Here is an 18,229-nt window from a genome sequence, read left to right on the forward strand (position 1 = left end):
AGTCCAATGACCGATGACATGTGTAGATTTATAGTGTGCTATATGTCAAAGACACTTAAAGTCCAGAAACACCAAAGTACCTGTAGATTGGATACATTTATAAATTGCTTGCAGTTACTTTATGAACTTTTTTATAAGCTCGTCTTATCATAGGTCTTGCTCCCAAATACTAAGAATGTATAAAAACATTTTATACATATATACACAAACCTGGGGAATGACTTTTTATTGAATAAACAGACAAAAATAATACAATGAATGAAAAGTTAAATAAATTGTAGGTATGTGCTTATCATTTATCACCTTTGGTGAATCTTAAAATTGAAGAACAAAAAAAAAAACAACAAAAAAAGTTTGACCAAACATCTGATTGCTTCTAATTGAAGTAGACACACATGATTGATGGAAATGTCAGTTCACTGACCAAGGACAAACGTGCGGATTCAAGGCGTGAATTTTATAAGGAATATTTTTTCAAGGATCATTCAAGGCGTGGATTTTTCAAAGAATACTTTTCCAAGGATTAAAGTAGGCGTGGATTTTTCAAAGAATACTTTTCCAAGGAGTAAAGTAGGCGTGGATTTTTCAAAGAATACTTTTCCAAGGAGTAAAGTAGGCGTGGATTTTTCAAAGAATACTTTTCCAAGGAGTAAAGTAGGCGTGGATTTTTCAAAGAATACTTTTCCAAGGATCATTCAAAGCGTGGATTTTTCAAAGAATACTTTTTCAAGGATCATTCAAGGCGTGGATTCAACGCGTAGATTTTTCAAAGAATACATTTTCAAGGATCATTCAAGGCGTGGATTTTTCAAGGATCATTTAACGCGTAGATTTTTCAAAGAATAATTTTTCAAGGATCATTAAAGGCGTGGATTTTTCAAAGAATATTTTTTCAAGGACCATTCAAGGCGTGGATTTTTCAAAGAATACTTTTTCAAGGATCATTCAAGGCGTGGATTCAACGCGTGAATTTTTCAAAGAATACTTTTTCAAGGATCATTCAAGGCGTGGATTCAACGCGTGGATTTTTCAAAGAATACTTTTTCAAGGATCATTCAAGGCGTGGATTTAACGCGTGGATTTTTCAAAGAATACTTTTTCAAGGATCATTCAAGGCGTGGATTTTTCAAGGATCATTCAACGCGTAGATTTTTCAAAGAATATTTTTTCAAGGACCATTCAAGGCGTGGATTTTTCAAAGAATACTTTTTCAAGGATCATTCAAGGCGTGGATTCAACGCGTGGATTTTTCAAAGAATACTTTTTCAAGGATCATTCAAGGCGTGGATTTTTCAAAGAATACTTTTTCAAGGATCATTCAAGGCGTGGATTTTTCAAAGAATACTTTTTCAAGGATCATTCAAGGCGTGGATTTTTCAAAGAATACTTTTTCAAGGATAATTCAAGGCGTGGATTTTTCAAACAATACCTTTTCAAGGATCATTCAAGGCGTGGCTTTTCCAAAGAATGATTTTTCAAGGATCATTCAAGGCGTGGATTTTTCAAAGAATACTTTTTCAAGGATCATTCAAGGCGTGGATTTTTCAATGAATACTTTTTCATGGATCATTCAAGGCGTGGATTTTTCAATGAATACTTTTTCATTAATCATTCAAGGCGTGGATTTTTCAAGGATCATTCAAGGGGTGGATTTAAAAAAATACGCATAATTTTTTTAAAAAATATATAAACAAGTCGTGTATTTAAAAAATATATTTTTCAAGGACCATCAAAGTCTGGACTTTGAAACAGGCCTGGATTTTTTAAAGAATATTTTTTCAAGGGCCCTTACAGACCTGGTTTGTAAAGAATATTTTTTCAAAGACTGTTACAGGGGTGGATTTTTAAAGAACTTCTTTTATGGGCCACATTGGACAAGTTAATAAAAAAAAAATTATTTGGACCGAAAAGTGCTCTTCATGTTGCCTAAAATAGTCTGGTCGGACAATCAATAGCGATTTTATATATATTTACAGCTAAAATATAAACAAATATCTCCCAAAATAATTCTCAATCAGTTTATAAAAAAAGATTCAGCTATTGATAAACTGAATCAAAATGTCGTAAAGTCAATATTGCCAACGAACTGGTAGAGAAAACAACAATGTTTGAAAATGACCAGTTTTTTACGAGCCATGAAACAAAAAAAAAAAACACGGGCCAAGAAAAAAACACACATTTGATAAGAACCGGCTGTCCTTATGGGAATTTATGAAATAACCTCTAAATTATCAATTTATTTTCTCAAAAAAAAAAAAAAAATGTTTATTTGTTTTGTGGTGAAAACCAAAATAACAACCCCACCAAGTCGATTGGTTGTGTACACAAAACACTCACACATGTGCATATAATCTTATCGATATGTTGCTGTCTGACCTGATCTGTGGAAGATCATAACCAAAATCGAAATAAAGAACATCAAACAACAAAAAACAATATAAAAAAGAAATAAAATTTAGTTAATTAAACTAATTGTTGGAAAATAAATAACAAATATTATCTCGAACATGTTGTTGGAAATATACGCATATACATACATGTATATTTGTGTGTATATGTATGCACATACACATATATACAAGTACATACCATTAACTGAGAGTGGAACGTTCTACCCTTTGATATGAGGAAGAGTAGTACCGAATACAAAATCGGAAAAGTCCAATATCTTTTTGAGGATTATTATAGGCGTGGATTTTTTAAACATATTTTTCAAGGATTATTATAGGCGTGGATTTTTTAAAAAGTATTTTTTCAAGGATTATTATAGGTTTGGAATTTTAAAAATATTTTTTACGCATTTCTACTGAAATGGATTTAAAAGAAATATTCCAGAATTTTTATATAACATGGACTTTTTAAAAATATTTTTATCATGAGCTAAAAATCTCCGGACGGAATATTTTGTACATATACTACTTACTTACTTAGCTGGATTGTTACAGAACGGTTGTTCCATAAGCCGAGCTTAAAAAATATTTCCAGGCGCATCGGTCTTGTGCGCATCTCTTCCAAAGAGCACGTTCCAAGATGTTGTTTTCTACTTGGTCTTTCCATCTGATTCGTGGCCTTCCCCTTCTACGGGAACTATCAGTAGGCTCGCTTTTATATGCCTTTTGAGCTTTGGCATTCTCATTAATTCGTACAACATGGCCTAGCCACCGTAGTCGCTGCAGCTCAATACGACTGACTATGTCGATGTCCACGTATACATTGTAAAGCTCGTGGTTCATTCGACGCCGATATTCACCTGTCGACGCAGATCGACCCGTAGATCTTTCGGAGAATTTTATTTTCAAACACCCCAAGAGCTGCCTCATCTGCTTGCGCAAGTACCCATGCTTCTGATCCATATAACGGCACGGGTAGTATCATCGTCTTGTAAAGTGTGAGTTTGGTCTGGCGGAAGGTGGCCTTGTTTCTAAACTGCTTACTTTGGTACTGTTTATGGTGGTACCAAGGTATATAAAATCTTTAACTACCTCGAAGCTGTAGTTACACAATTTGTCCGAGCCTACTGGATGCCTTGCTCGTTGATACCATCAGCTTGGTCTTCTCGCCGTTTACTACCAGACCCACTATGGCAGACTCCTTCTCAATTTGTTCAAAGGTGGCTTTTACCGCTCGGTATGTTCGAACCATTATATCGATGTCATCGGCGTAGGCGAGTAACATGTGTTGTTTGGTGTACAGAGTGTCATTTCTGTTCACCTTTGAGTCTCGTATGACCTTTTCCAGCAGGATGTTAAAAAGATCATACGACAAACTGTCACCTTGTCTGAATCCTCGTTCGGTATTGATGTGCTCCGATATGTCCTTTCCGAGTTTAACTGCTGACATTGTGCCACTTAAAGTTATCCTGCATAACCGTATTAGTTTTGCAGGAATGCCGAACCTAGACATGGTTTCAATCACCTCTGAACGGATATTGCTGTCGAATTCGGATTTCTAGTCGACGAATAGGTGGTATGTGTCGATGTGTTTTTCGTGGGTCTTTTCCAGGATTTGGTGCAGAGTGAAAATCTGGTCAATGGTGGATTTGGCAGGTCCGAAGCCGCATTGGTATGGTCCAATAATGTCATTGACCATTGGCTTCAATCGTTCACACAGCACACTGGATAGCACTTTATATGCAATGGGAAGAAGGTCTATAATTGGCACATAACGTCTTGTCTCTTTTTTTGTGCACGGTATATAGGATGCTGCCTGTATCTGTCACCAGGATGCTGCCTGCACTAAAACCTTCGGTTTGCTGTTTTACTCGTTGGTAAGATTTCCGGACTTCATTCTGACTCCTGTACATCTTGGGTAAGTTGAGTGGAGTAGGCCTCGGCTACCTGTTGTGTTTGCAGCTTTTCGACGTCCCGTTTCCATGTTATGTTAGATCGCACCTTTACTGCAACATTAAGGCGAGTGCGAACCTTGGCTGCTACAAAGTAGTGATCCTAATCCATATTCGCTCCTTGGATCGATCGAAAGTCTAATACACTACATGAATGCCTTCCGTCTATCACAACGTGATCAATTTGATTTCTCGTTACTTGATCAGGAGAAATCCAGGTGGACTTGTGTATATCGAGATGCTTGAATCTGGTGCTGCTAACTACCATGTTTTTGCCGCAGCGAAGTCAATCAACCTCATGCCGTTGTCGGATGTTTCTTCATGAAGGCTAAATTTTCCGACGGTGGGGCCAAAGATATTTTCCCTTCCGATTTTTGCATTAAAATCTCCTAGGGGAATTTTATTGCCATGGCAGCGATCATATGCTGCTCAAAAAATATGTCTTTGGTGGACTGATGTAGAAGAACTTCGCTTTTATGCGGATTATAGCAATTCGCTCATCTATTGGAGTGAATCTGGATACGAGGTCTTTTATTCTCCTGTTAACCATAAATCCGCATCCGAATTCTCGTTATAGCTATAATACAATAATATAATAATTTGTACTTCTTGAGTACATCCGCCAAAGCAAAAACTGCGCCTGTTCTGTACAACGTGCGCACATTCCAAGTGCAGAATCGCAGATCGTTTGCGAGGGTCGTCAACATAAGGGTGGTTTGAGTTTTGTTTGTATGACTTTTTAGGGCGAAGGATCATTCATGTAAATGTTTTTATTAATTTCTCTTTCGAGATGAGCTACATGATCGGAGTTGCAATGAAAAGGAAAGCAATAGAGATACTACATTCCCACCACTATACGACGCGTTTCGCCGTTGTTTAAGCGACTCATCAGGCATGTTGGGCAATGTGGCTTACTTGATAAGTTGTATTTATGTCGATTATTGTTGCGAAATTTCATCTACTAATTAAATTCAACCGTGTCAAGGTTCGGAAATTTGGCATCACAGCGGAACATTCCTTTTCATAGCAGATTTTTCTTGTAGTTTTTTTTCCTTTTTCTTCGCTTTTTCATAGAAGGAGGGGTTTTCCGAGTGCGGGCAACTAACCCGACGCCTCAACACATTTTTTATAGTTCTTATGGGTAAACTCGCAGCACATGCAGGCTCAATATTTCTACGGGTGATAAAAATAGCTGCCCCAGGTGACAGCGCGAGGAGGGACCAAGACAAGCTTGGACTTAGCCATGTTAAAGCCAATCTGAGCCGTTGCTTGGTACCTATCATCCACTACGCCACCCATTTTGTACATATGTGTATGTGTAATTTATTTTATTCTGTTTGCATTGTCTGACTTTTTCTTCTGTCAGCAAAGTTTAAACTCTTTCTTAGTTGCCATACAACAACAAACATTTCAACAAAGAAACAATAAATTAGGTGTCAAAGATGACGATGAAAGGATTTTTGTGAGGGGGATTTTCTGGTGACCACCGTATCTTGGTATAAAAATAATAAATATTTCTTTATTTATTCCTGTGTCCGCATCTATTTTTAAACAAAAACACTCCACAACAATGTTTAATGAAAATTGATTAATTACGACTTATCTGTAATGGTCTGCCCAGCAGCGGCTTCAGAATAACTACCGTATAAATTTAACATCTCATCGAAATGCCATTTACCGGGAGTATATCATCATTTTGCTATTGGACTTTCCTCATTATACCAATAAACAATAACAACAACAACAATGAGCGTTCAGTGACTTGTTGTCTGGCGAGAATGAAAAGGTTCATATAAGTTGTATATATTATATTCTTTTATATATATATATATATATATATATTAATATAGGTTTGAAGAGGACATCACTCCATGGGGTTTGTAACAGTTCTCGTATTTAGGCATATACTCGCTATAACCATGTCGAATATATAGTTGATAATGCTATATTGACGACCCTCCCTAATATTGCTAATTGTGTAAACAAACTGCAGTTTAAAAGTTCAGCATCAACACAAACCAGAATCTATTATAACCGGGTGTCCATTGAACTAGCCAAAGATGATTGTACCCAAAAATAAAGAAAAGGAGATCCCCACCCAGACCCTGAGATTATCACCGAATGTTGTTTTGTTTTGGACAAAATAAACAATACAATAACAACAAATTTCGACTACATCCGATGCGATAACCAAACGTGAGAAAATAGGTTTAAACGCTCTCCACAAAACCGAACATCATGAAGCCAATGGACTTATAAAATTTCGCAAGCGTCGCACAGTGGGAAAAAATACCGATCTAGCGCGCAGAAAATCAAAAAATGAAGTTGAAGGAAACTTTAAAACATTAATGCAGTTTTAAAGTAGAGTGTTGAGAGTACTTAAGTCCGTATAAAATAATCCGAATTAATAAGCTAGAACGGAATAACGGTACATTTAAAACAGAAAATTTTTCCAATGTTAAAAATGGCATTTTTTTGCTATAAAATTGCGATGGTCGTGTGCATTCTGTGAATATATTATTATAAAATTTTGTCCATTTTTGATATATAGTATTGGTATTTAATTAAATGGTATAGTTATATAACCCATAAGTTATTTTAATTTAGGTGTTTCGGGCTAAATATATGTAAGGCCCGTTTTTTTTAATTCCTTCAATTAAAATAGGGGTTTAGTATGGAGTGCAGTCGAGTTCAGCTTTGATTTTTGTTTTATTTTTCTTGTGTGTCTGTCTAGAACATCATACTAAATTTTTTCCTGCGACTTCCTGCGATTCTCGGATTTATGACAATTTTTTGAAAAAATGCCAATTTTGTGTAGGAAGCTTTTTTAAGGTTTTGTTCAAATAAAATTAAAAATTTGTGAATTTTTTTGATATAATTCATCAAATATGACTTGGAATAGATCACAGCATAGCAGATAAGAAAAAAAACAAGTTCAAAATGTCCATCCTAAGGTTCAAGAGTACTGGGTGTGAGTATGAAAATGAGGGATTTAAGTAAGCTGCTCCAAACGTTGATTTTAAACTCATGCACTGAATATACATTTATTCCAAATGTCTTTCTAAATGAAAATTAAAATTACAACGAAATCGGTTGTAAGAGTCTTTTAAAATACCGCAGGTAAAGGGTCCACTTTATGAACCATGGAAAAATATCATTGGTGTAACATTCATATATACACTGTTTTACCTATATTTATGATTTTCGTGGAGGTGGAGTTTATGGACTTTTATTATACCTGTTATGGGGTTTCCAATGACTGACATGACGTCGGATGACTTTATGACTTTGTCATGCGAATTTCGTTAGGGTCGGATACAGGTATCAGTTACGAATGAATGCAAAAATACATATTATTTATAGATTTTTCTACCTATGAATGAAAAATCCGCATTTAACAAATGTTCATTCATAGATTTTTCTCATTCAATAAGTGTCAAAGAACGGGATTATACAAGTTATAAACAAGTGAATAGCGATTTATTTTAGTTCTTAAACAAGTGAAGTGGAAAAATTGTCAATTTTGTACAGAGAGCTCTTTGAAGTTTGGATAAAATCTAAACATGGTTCTGATGTAAAAGAATATATATTAAATAGACTTACTGAGGAAATATTTATTCTTTTCGTGGAATTATATTCTTGGTTCTATATGCCTTCAAGCATACACAAAATATTAGTGCATGGAGCTGATATAATCAAATGTGCAGCTTTGCCCATAGGAATGTTGTCTGAAGAAGCCATGGAATCCAGAAATAAGGACTTTCGGAACTACAGGGAACTGTACACCAGAAAAATTAGTCGTGAGGAAACAATGAGGGATCTTTTTAATAGGTTGCTATTTTCTTCTGATCCAAAAATATCATGTTTGTCTCGTAGTACATCTCTTAGCCATCGATATAGTGAGCCACTATATGAAGAAGTCCTTAAACTACTGGAGGATCCAATGCTACCAACTAATTCAGATCAAAACTCGGATTCTGAATGTGATTAGTATTTAATAAGTAACGCCTAAATTTTGTAAAATATATATAGTTTAATGTTTTAGATGTGTAATATTTACAATAATAAAGATATATATAATAACAATAGTGTTTGGCCTTAACCCACTTTTTACCCTCCAAATGTTTCCGAATTTTTAAAAGAAGCTTCCATTCTAGGAGTACTATTAGTTATAACGAAAAATATTGCTTATTATAAAATATTTCAATTGCCTCAAAATAGTAATTTTCACCTAAAAATTTAAGCTTTTTCTAAAAAAAAAATCGGCGCTTAATGGGTTAATAAAAAAAAATTGCCAAATTTTTTCATAAAATACTTAAAATTGTCCATCTAAATCTATTCTTATCCAAAATATCGATAAACATACAGTAAAACATCTACTTTGATTTTCTGCGCGCTAGATCTGCATTTTTTCCCACTGTGCGTCGGCGTCTATCAATGTTGTAGTGTTGAGTATGTGAAAGACATCCTGTCACCAGATGTCGAAACCATAGGCTTGGAATTTTTGGGAATATTAATGAGTGAATATGTATAAATACAAATATGGACATTGAAAAAATATTCATTAAAAGTCCACGCCTATTGATAGACATTTAAAAAATATTCATTAAAAGTCCACGCCTATTGATAGACATTTAAAAAATATTCATTAAAAGTCCACGCCTATTGATAGACATTTAAAAAATATTCATTAAAAGTCCACGCCTATTGATAGACATTTAAAAAATATTCATTAAAAGTCCACACCTATTGAGAGACATTTAAAAAATATTCATTAAAAGTCCACGCCTATTGATAGACATTTAAAAAATATTCATTAAAAGTCCACGCCTATTGATAGTCATTTAAAAAATATTCATTAAAAGTCCACGACTATTGATAGACATTTAAAAATATTCATTAAAAGTCCACGCCTATTGATAGACATTTAAAAAATATTCATTAAAAGTCCACGCCTATTGATAGACATTTAAAAAATATTCATTAAAAATCCACGCCTATTGATAGAGCTTGACATAATATTCATTAAAAATCCACGCCTATTGATAGACCTTGAAAACATATACTTTAAAAATCCACGCCTATTAATAGACCTTGAAAAATATTCATTAAAAATCCACGCTTATTGACAGACCTTGAAAAAATATTCATTAAAAATCCACGCCCATTGATAGATCTTGAACAAATATTCATTAAAAATTCACGTCTATTGACAGACCTTGAAAAAATATACTTTAAAAATCCACGCCTATTGATAGACCTTGAAAAATATTCATTACAAATCCACGTCTATTGACAGTCCTTGAAAATATATACTTTACAAATCCACGCCTATTGATAGGCCTTGAAAGTATATACTTTAAAAATCCACGCCCTGAATGGTCCTTGAAATAATATTATTTAAAAAATCCGCGCCCTGAATGGTCCTTGAAAACATATTCTTTAAAAAATCCACGCCTTGTATTTTCCTTGAAAACATATTCCTTAAAGAATCCACGCCTTGGATGGTCCTTGAAAACGTATTCTTTAACAAATCCACGCCTTGGATGGTCCTTGAAAACATATTCTTTAACAAATCCACGCCTTGGATGGTCCTTGAAAACATATTCTTTAACAAATCCACGCCTTGGATGGTCCTTGAAAACATATTCCTTAAAGAATCCACGCCTTGGATGGTCCTTGAAATAATATTCTTTAAAAAATCCACGCCCTGAATGGTCCTTGAAATAATATTCTTTAAAAAATCCACGCCTTGGATGGTCCTTAAAAACATATTGTTTAAAAAATCCACACCTATTGCTAGACCTTGAAAAAATATTCTTTAAAAATTCACGCCTGTTGATAGACCTGAAAAAATATTCTCTGAAAAATCCACGCCTTGAATGATCCTTGAAATGATATTCTTTGAAAAATCCACGCCTGTTGATAGACCTGAAAAAATATTCTCTGAAAAATCCACGCCTTGAATGGTCCTTGAAATAATATTCTTTGAAAAATCCACGCCTGTTGATAGACCTGAAAAAATATTCTCTGAAAAATCCACGCCGTGAATGGTCCTTGAAATTATATTCTTTGAAAAATCCACGCCTGTTGATAGACCTGAAAAAATATTCTCTGAAAAATCCACGCCTTGAATGGTCCTTGAAATAATATTCTTTGAAAAATCCACGCCTGTTGATAGACCTGAAAAAATATTCTCTGAAAAATCCACGCCTTGAATGGTCCTTGAAATAATATTCTTTGAAAAATCCACGCCTGTTGATAGGCCTGAAAAAATATTCTCTGAAAAATCCACGCCTTGAATGGTCCTTGAAATAATATTCTTTGAAAAATTCACGCCCTGAATGGTCCTTGAAATAATATTCTTTGAAAAATCCACGCCTTGAATGGTCCTTGAAATAATATTCTTTAAAAAATCCACGCCTTGAATGGTCCTTGAAATAATATTCTTTAAAAAATCCACGCCTTAAATGGTCATTCAAATAATATTCTTTGAAAAATCCACGCCTTGAATGGTCCACGCCTTGAATGGTCCTTGAAATAATATTCTTTAAAAATCCACGCAAAAAATCCTTGAACAGAAATATTTGTAAAACCTCACAGAGGGAGTTCAGTTACAACCATGTTCCCCAATATTAATTTTAAAATGTAGGTTAATTTCATGTTTGCCACTAACTAACTATTCGTCATACATTTGCCCTCATATCCAATTTACCTATGTCCATGTTTTCAGCATGTCCACTACATGTCACACGCAACCAATTGAACTCATTTAACATACACAGTATGTTGGTAGTGTTGGGGGGACCGCCATAACATTTCATACTATGTCCATCTGATCTGGACTTTGTCACTAGCGCATAGCTTCACCCATAGATGATGTTGTTGTTGTTGTCGTTTTGTGCACCCCCATTGGCTAAGGCGCAAACTGATTTCATCATATGGCGCCAAACAGACGCAGCTGTCAATCACAATTAATGCGGCCCGGTTCGTTCGCTCGCTTCATCGTTATGTGTAAAGTGATTTGTCCTGACCTAAAACAAATGCGACGAGTGGTGAGATTGGAACTCCTTTTAATAAATTAAACATCACAACAACGACAACAACGGTCCAAGCATGATAATTTACAACATTGTATTAATGCTTACAATTTTCCAAACAATTCCAACAACAAAAGAAACTGAAATGAAGAAAAGAAAATAAAGTGGAAAATTGCCCTCAGACGACAAGTATGCAGATGATGAACGATCGGTCCCAGTGCAACGAAAATAGAAACTGCAATTGTCATCGAAAATGGGAACAAACAACAACAAGAATTTCCAAACAGCAACAAAGTTATCGTGGCGAATGTGCTAGGCGCACATTCTTCTCGTATTCCATATACTTTGAGATAGGAACGAAAAAAATATTACATATACAAAATATTTAAAAAAATCCAAGTCAATAATAAACATTGAAAAAATTTAAAAAATTTCAAGTGTCTTCTTTTTAATAATCCACGCCTATAATTATGCTTGAAAAAATATTTTTTTTAAATCCACGCCTATAATTATGCTTGAAAAAATATTTTTTTAAATCCACGCCTAAGGGTAGGCCATGAAAAAATATTTTTTTAAATCCACGCCTATAATTATGCTTGACAAAATATTTTTTTAAATCCACGCCTTTATGATTGAAAAAATATTTTTTTTTTAAATCTACGCCTCTAAATATGCTTGAAGAAATATTTTTTAAAAATCCACGCTTTTAATTATGCTTGAAAAAATATTTTTTTTAAACTACGCCTCTAAATATGCTTGACGAAATATTTTTTAAAAAATCCCCGCCTATAATTATGCTTGAAAACATATTTTTTAAATCCACGCTTATATTTATGCTTGGAAACTCTGTTTCACACCGCTAGCAACAGAGTTATTAATTTCTTCTTCTTCATTTTTTTTTTGTATTCTGTCTAGAGACAGACAATATCATCAACAACAAAACAAAAGCAACAACAAGTTGTTTACGCCACACATCATCATCCATCATTATCCAGGAATAACACCAGCAAAAACAACAACCACAACAATTCGAAGGAGGCTGCCACTGCTGCTGCCTAGATAACTTCGGGCTGATTGGACGCGTGCTAAAAATACTTTCGACTGTCGATAATATTGTTATTTTCGTTAATAAGAACTAGATCACGTCTCCATCACGTTGATAGTGGCAGCCCAGCCTAGCCGCCGTCTAGTACTACGACGATGGGAAGCGGCATACGGTTCAGCTTATTATCATTCGTATGTTCGCCTTTGTTTTGACCCCTTTATAGCAGGAGAGTTCCAAAGCCAAGCCTCATCATTGTCGTTGCATTACAGCCCAGTAATGAAAGTTTGTTGTTGTTGTTTACATTTGCATGACTGACTGGCTAGCTGGCAAATAAAAATTAGTTAGAGGATTTCCATAGACACCTAATCAGTAGTGTAAAACAAACAACAACAACAAATAATAGAAAAAGGATGTAATTGGTGGATGTCGACTATGTAATACACTATATAGTTGGTTCAAGGGCCCTTACAGACGTTGATTTTTAACCAATGTGTGGATTTTTTAAAGAATATTTCTTCAGGGACCAATCAAGGCGTGGATTTTTTAAACAATATTTCTTCAAGGACCAATCAAGGCGTGGATTTTTTAAACAATATTTCTTCAAGGACCAATCAAGGCGTGGATTTTTTAAAGAATATTTCTTCAAGGACCAATCTAGGCGTGGATTTTTTAAAGAATATTTCCTCAGGGACCAATCTAAGCGTGGATTTTTTAAAGAATATTTGTTCAGGGACCAATCAAGGCGTGGATTTTTTAAACAATATTTCTTCAAGGACCAATCAAGGCGTGGATTTTTTAAAGAATATTTCTTCAAGGACTAATCAAGGCGTGGATTTTTTAAAGAATAGTTCTTCAAAGACCAATCAAGGCGTGGATTTTTTAAAGAATAGTTCTTCAAGGACCAATCAAGGCGTGGATTTTTTAAAGAATAGTTCTTCAAGGACCAATCAAGGCGTGGATTTTTTAAAGAATAGTTCTTCAAGGACCAATCAAGACGGGGATTTTTTAAAGAATATTTCTTCAAGGACCAATCAAGGCGTGGATTTTTTAAACAATATTTCTTCAAGGACCAATCAAGGCGTGGATTTTTTAAACAATATTTCTTCAAGGACCAATCAAGGCGTGGATTTTTTAAACAATATTTCTTCAAGGACCAATCAAGGCGTGGGTTTTTGAGCCTATATGTTTAAGGATTATTTAAGGCGTGGATTTTTTATAAGTATATGTTTAAGGATTATTTAAGGCGTGGATTTTTTATAAGTATATGTTTAAGGATTATTTAAGGCGTGGATTTTTTATAAGTATATGTTTAAGGATTATTTAGGGCGTGGATTTTTTATAAGTATATGTTTAAAGATTATTTAAGGCGTGGATTTTTTATAAGTATATGTTTAAGGATTATTTAAGGCGTGGATTTTTTATGAGTATATGTTTAAGGATTATTGTAGGCGTGGGTTGCTTGAAAAACTTTTTCTCAAGGATTGCAGTACAAAGTTAATGATATTTGTTTTTCGTAATCTTAGAGTTTTGCAATGTTTTGTTTACAATATTTACAAGTTACGCACCATTTACAATTGAATAAACAAACCGATGACTACTGCATTGAATCGGAACCAATTTCCACGAATTCTCTGCATCGAACTACTGGCAATCTTTGCCGATCTCTCTCACAGTCAGCATCACTTCCCTGATGCGTGTTCACATAGCAAATAAAAATTATTCTCAAGCTTGTTTGTTAGTCGATGCAAGGAAATTCTAGGGCCAAGCGTTAATTGAAAAAAGAAAAACAATACGGGTATTCACTGTTCATAGATCAATATTTATATTGATTGCTGATACAAATAAGGTGGAATATATATGAAATGGACTATATAAGGATATATAAAATTATAAAATTATATATAAATTGAGGGACAACATTTTACTAACACCTTCTGACATATATATTTATATTATTCCCCTATTGAATACCCCTAATTGTCGCATTAAATCTAAATCATTTAGCAAAATTTATTACTGACGGAACAATTTACCATCCATATTAGTCGGTCAACGCTGAGGGAATTCCAATCTAAAAAAAACTCGGCCAGACTTTTGAGACTCTGAGAATGAAAACTGAACTTTGGAAATGCTCTGAGTAGAAAAATAAAAAAAAATGATTTATGATTTCTTTGCATTGCCCATTGGCACGCAAAGCTGTCGCTATCGATGTCATATATGTTGATGTTGTTGTTATTTATTAGAATTCTAAATTTAAATTAAAAAAATAATTGTTTACAATTTCAGTTTATGGATCGCCTAGATTCAGAGCTTCAGTTTGTTTTCATTTTTTTTTTTTTATTTTATTTTGAACTGACCTGGATTCATTAAGGCGGCCTGAAGCCCCAGTACTCTAAATATTTCAATAAAACATCAGCAGAAGCATGTTAAATCGAATAGAACAAAAAGCAACAACAAATACAAATGGAAAATCAGCATTTCAGATAAATTCTATTAACACTACTTTTTTGCACCGAGTCGTCTGTGTTGGTTATCAATTTTGTGGAAAAAATAGGAAATGAAATGCCGCTAGAAAATAAATATAGTCGGTCAAGTCTGATCAATAATGGCCTGCTAAGATAGTATAATGATGACGTATGTTTTGAGAGCAAACGAAAATTTTCCATGAACAAAATTGAAAGTTAAATATATGTTCGGATTCCAGATGAGATGGACATTCAAATTTGTGGCATCGATCGGGAAAATTAGATGGGGGCTATGCCATGATGAATTACTGCCAGGAGAAACGAAAATACCAATCTGCAGACACTCGGGTTAGAAAATTTAGCTTGAACTTTGAGCATACCAAAAATGAATGAGGCTACATAGTTACATGGACTTATATTAAAACAAAAAATCTTTAAGAAATCCAAGCCTAAAATAGTCTTTGAAAAAATGTTTTTTAGGTCTTTGAAAATAATTTCAAGAAAGCCAGGCCCATAATGGTCCTTGAAAAAAATATTCTTTAAGAAATGCAGGCCTATAATGGTTCTAGCAAAAAATTCTCTAAGAAATCCAGGCCTATAATGGTCCTTGGACAAATAATGGTTCTAGCAAAAAATTCTTTAAGAAATCCAGGCCTATAATGGCCCTTGGACAAATAATGGTTCTTGAAAAAACATTATTTAAGAAATCCAGGCCTATAATGGCCCTTGGACAAATAATGGACCTTGAAAAAACATTCTTTAAGAAATCCAGGCCTATAATGGTGCCTGGAAAAATATTATTTAATAAATCCAGGCCTATAATGGTTTCTTGAAAAATATTATTTTATAAATCCAGGCCTATAATTGTTCCTGAAAAAAAAAATTATTTAATAAATCCAGGGTTATAATGATTCCTGAAAAAATAGTATTTATAATTTACAAATATTTTTGTTGTTGTTTTTTGTAATTAAAGAGAAGTCCTTATTTTTGATGGCGAGCATGATAACTCCTCACTGGAACATCGGAATCCGAAAATTCCAACGGTGTTAGAAAGAGTACATGTCTGGCTCTCGTATGAACTAGGATTATTGACTTCGCTCTAACATTAATAGACTGGCGGACCTTTGAAAAAAATATTTTTGGAAAATCGCCGATTTTTGACCAAAAACCAAATTAAAAAATAAGGAAGATCTTCACCGATTGACTTTATCCTAGTTCATACGATAGCTATACACTCACACAGAAATGTGAAAAAATTTGGAATCGATTGGATTATTAGTTTCCCCTTAAATAATTGAAATAATCCTTGTTTTATCTTTAAGTTAGACATATTGTTCGTTGTCAGAACGTAAGCAGAGTGGCGCAGTGGAAGCGTGCTGGGCCCATAACCCAGAGGTCCGAGGATCGAAACCTTGCTCTGCTATCAAGTTTAATGATCGAATATATTTTTTTGTTTATTTCAATTTTTTATTAAAATTCCGATAGCTACCCAACCTTTATATAATTTATACAAACCGCATATGGTAGCGGAATAATCTCAGCCTTTAATATCTGACAGTATTAAAGTTTTTACCAATGTATTTTTTTAAGATACATTTTTAATATTTTGTTGTGCTTCAAGTTTAATAATCGAGTTATTTTTTTATTTCGTGTTTTCTTTTTCATACATTTACACGTGTGGTAACTATATTATGGAACATTCTTCGATCGTTTATATGTTATTTTTTAGATGTTTCTATCTTAAATTATTTTTTTAAAAGAAATTTATCGCATTGCACTATGGGTAAAAAGTATGATTTTTTGGCATAAAGTCAATTTTTTTTGATTTCATATTTTGGAATGTAACTGAATTCCTAAATGTAGACACCCATATTAGAAAAAAACATTCAATGTCAATGCGGGTGGCAACCCCTTTTTTGTTGGCGAGCTTTAAAAGTCAGCAGTTTGAAAGTCACATTGTTTTGGTACAACTGGCGGTAAAAATCAGCTAAGTTCGAGTGCTTGTAATTAGACAAAATTGAAAAAAATTAAAATGTGTAATTATGAAAAACGTTAGTGCAGGTATGTAAAATTAAGACGAGATGCCCTTTTTGTCATATTTGTCTGTTGTTGTAATACTGTGAAATGTTTTGTTTATGTATAACTTTATATAAAATCTATAAATTGTAGTTTTGTTCCGTGGAGTGTAACTTGTGAATGGCAAAGCATTGCAAAAAGGTGTAAATGCCATGAGTAACTAGCCTTTTTTGCGCTTTTTGTTGCCAAAGATAACGTAATTGAATTTCAAAGATAACGTAATTGTTTAAAATATAAATTTTTCTGAAAATAAATAATATAAAATATAGGCTTAGATTAAAAAAAGATTATTACAGCTACAGACGTGCCTTCTTAAGCAACATATTTTCTAGCGCTAAGACAGCTATATCGATTATCCACTTCTATAGGCGTAGGAGGATATTTGATAACTTTTCTAGAATATTTTAGCAAGATTTTTGAAGCAAAACCCAGGTTTTTTATAACATTTTAGAAGAGTTTTGAAGCAATATCATACGATTAGATTTGTACATATTGCTCATAAAAGTCTTCAATACTTCACTTTAATTTTTTTATTTAACAGTGCCTTCGTGACTATATTTCACTTCTTCAGTGAAATATAGTCAATATCCAAATTTAAGGAGCCTGAATGAAATATAAGACACCACCATTTCATATTTTGGAATGTAACTGAATTCCTAAATGTAGACACCCATATTAGAAAAAAACATTCAATGTCAATGCGGGTGGCAACCCCTTTTTTGTTGGCGAGCTTTAAAAGTCAGCAGTTTGAAAGTCACATTGTTTTGGTACAACTGGCGGTAAAAATCAGCTAAGTTCGAGTGCTTGTAATTAGACAAAATTGAAAAAAATTAAAATGTGTAATTATGAAAAACGTTAGTGCAGGTATGTAAAATTAAGACGAGATGCCCTTTTTGTCATATTTGTCTGTTGTTGTAATACTGTGAAATGTTTTGTTTATGTATAACTTTATATAAAATCTATAAATTGTAGTTTTGTTCCGTGGAGTGTAACTTGTGAATGGCAAAGCATTGCAAAAAGGTGTAAATGCCATGAGTAACTAGCCTTTTTTGCGCTTTTTGTTGCCAACTCGTGTTTTTTACTGATAAACATGTGTTTGCCCATGCAGCGCTTATTGAAATTTGGAGCAGCAAAAATCGCTCAGATGATTCACTTGTGAAATATGTGTTACAGAATATCAATATATATTTTGTTATATCAGTTTAAATGAAGACCAAATGCGCTTGGTATCGGAACAAGTTAAAGATTTTGTTAATTATAT

General features: G+C 33.7%; 1 non-coding gene across 1 annotated transcript; it reads left to right on the plus strand.

Moving 5' to 3' along the window:
- Window positions 1–16,243: 16,243 nt before the first annotated feature.
- Trnam-cau (transfer RNA methionine (anticodon CAU)) lies at window positions 16,244–16,315 on the plus strand. Its single transcript has one exon. It is a non-coding gene; the product is annotated as a tRNA-Met (tRNA).
- The last annotated feature ends 1,914 nt before the right edge of the window (window positions 16,316–18,229 follow it).

Source organism: Musca vetustissima, unplaced genomic scaffold, assembly GCF_032173495.1.
Source record: "Musca vetustissima isolate MV318-11 ecotype Yass unplaced genomic scaffold, APGP_CSIRO_Mvet_v1 utg58653, whole genome shotgun sequence".
Lineage (NCBI taxonomy): Eukaryota > Metazoa > Arthropoda > Insecta > Diptera > Muscidae > Musca > Musca vetustissima.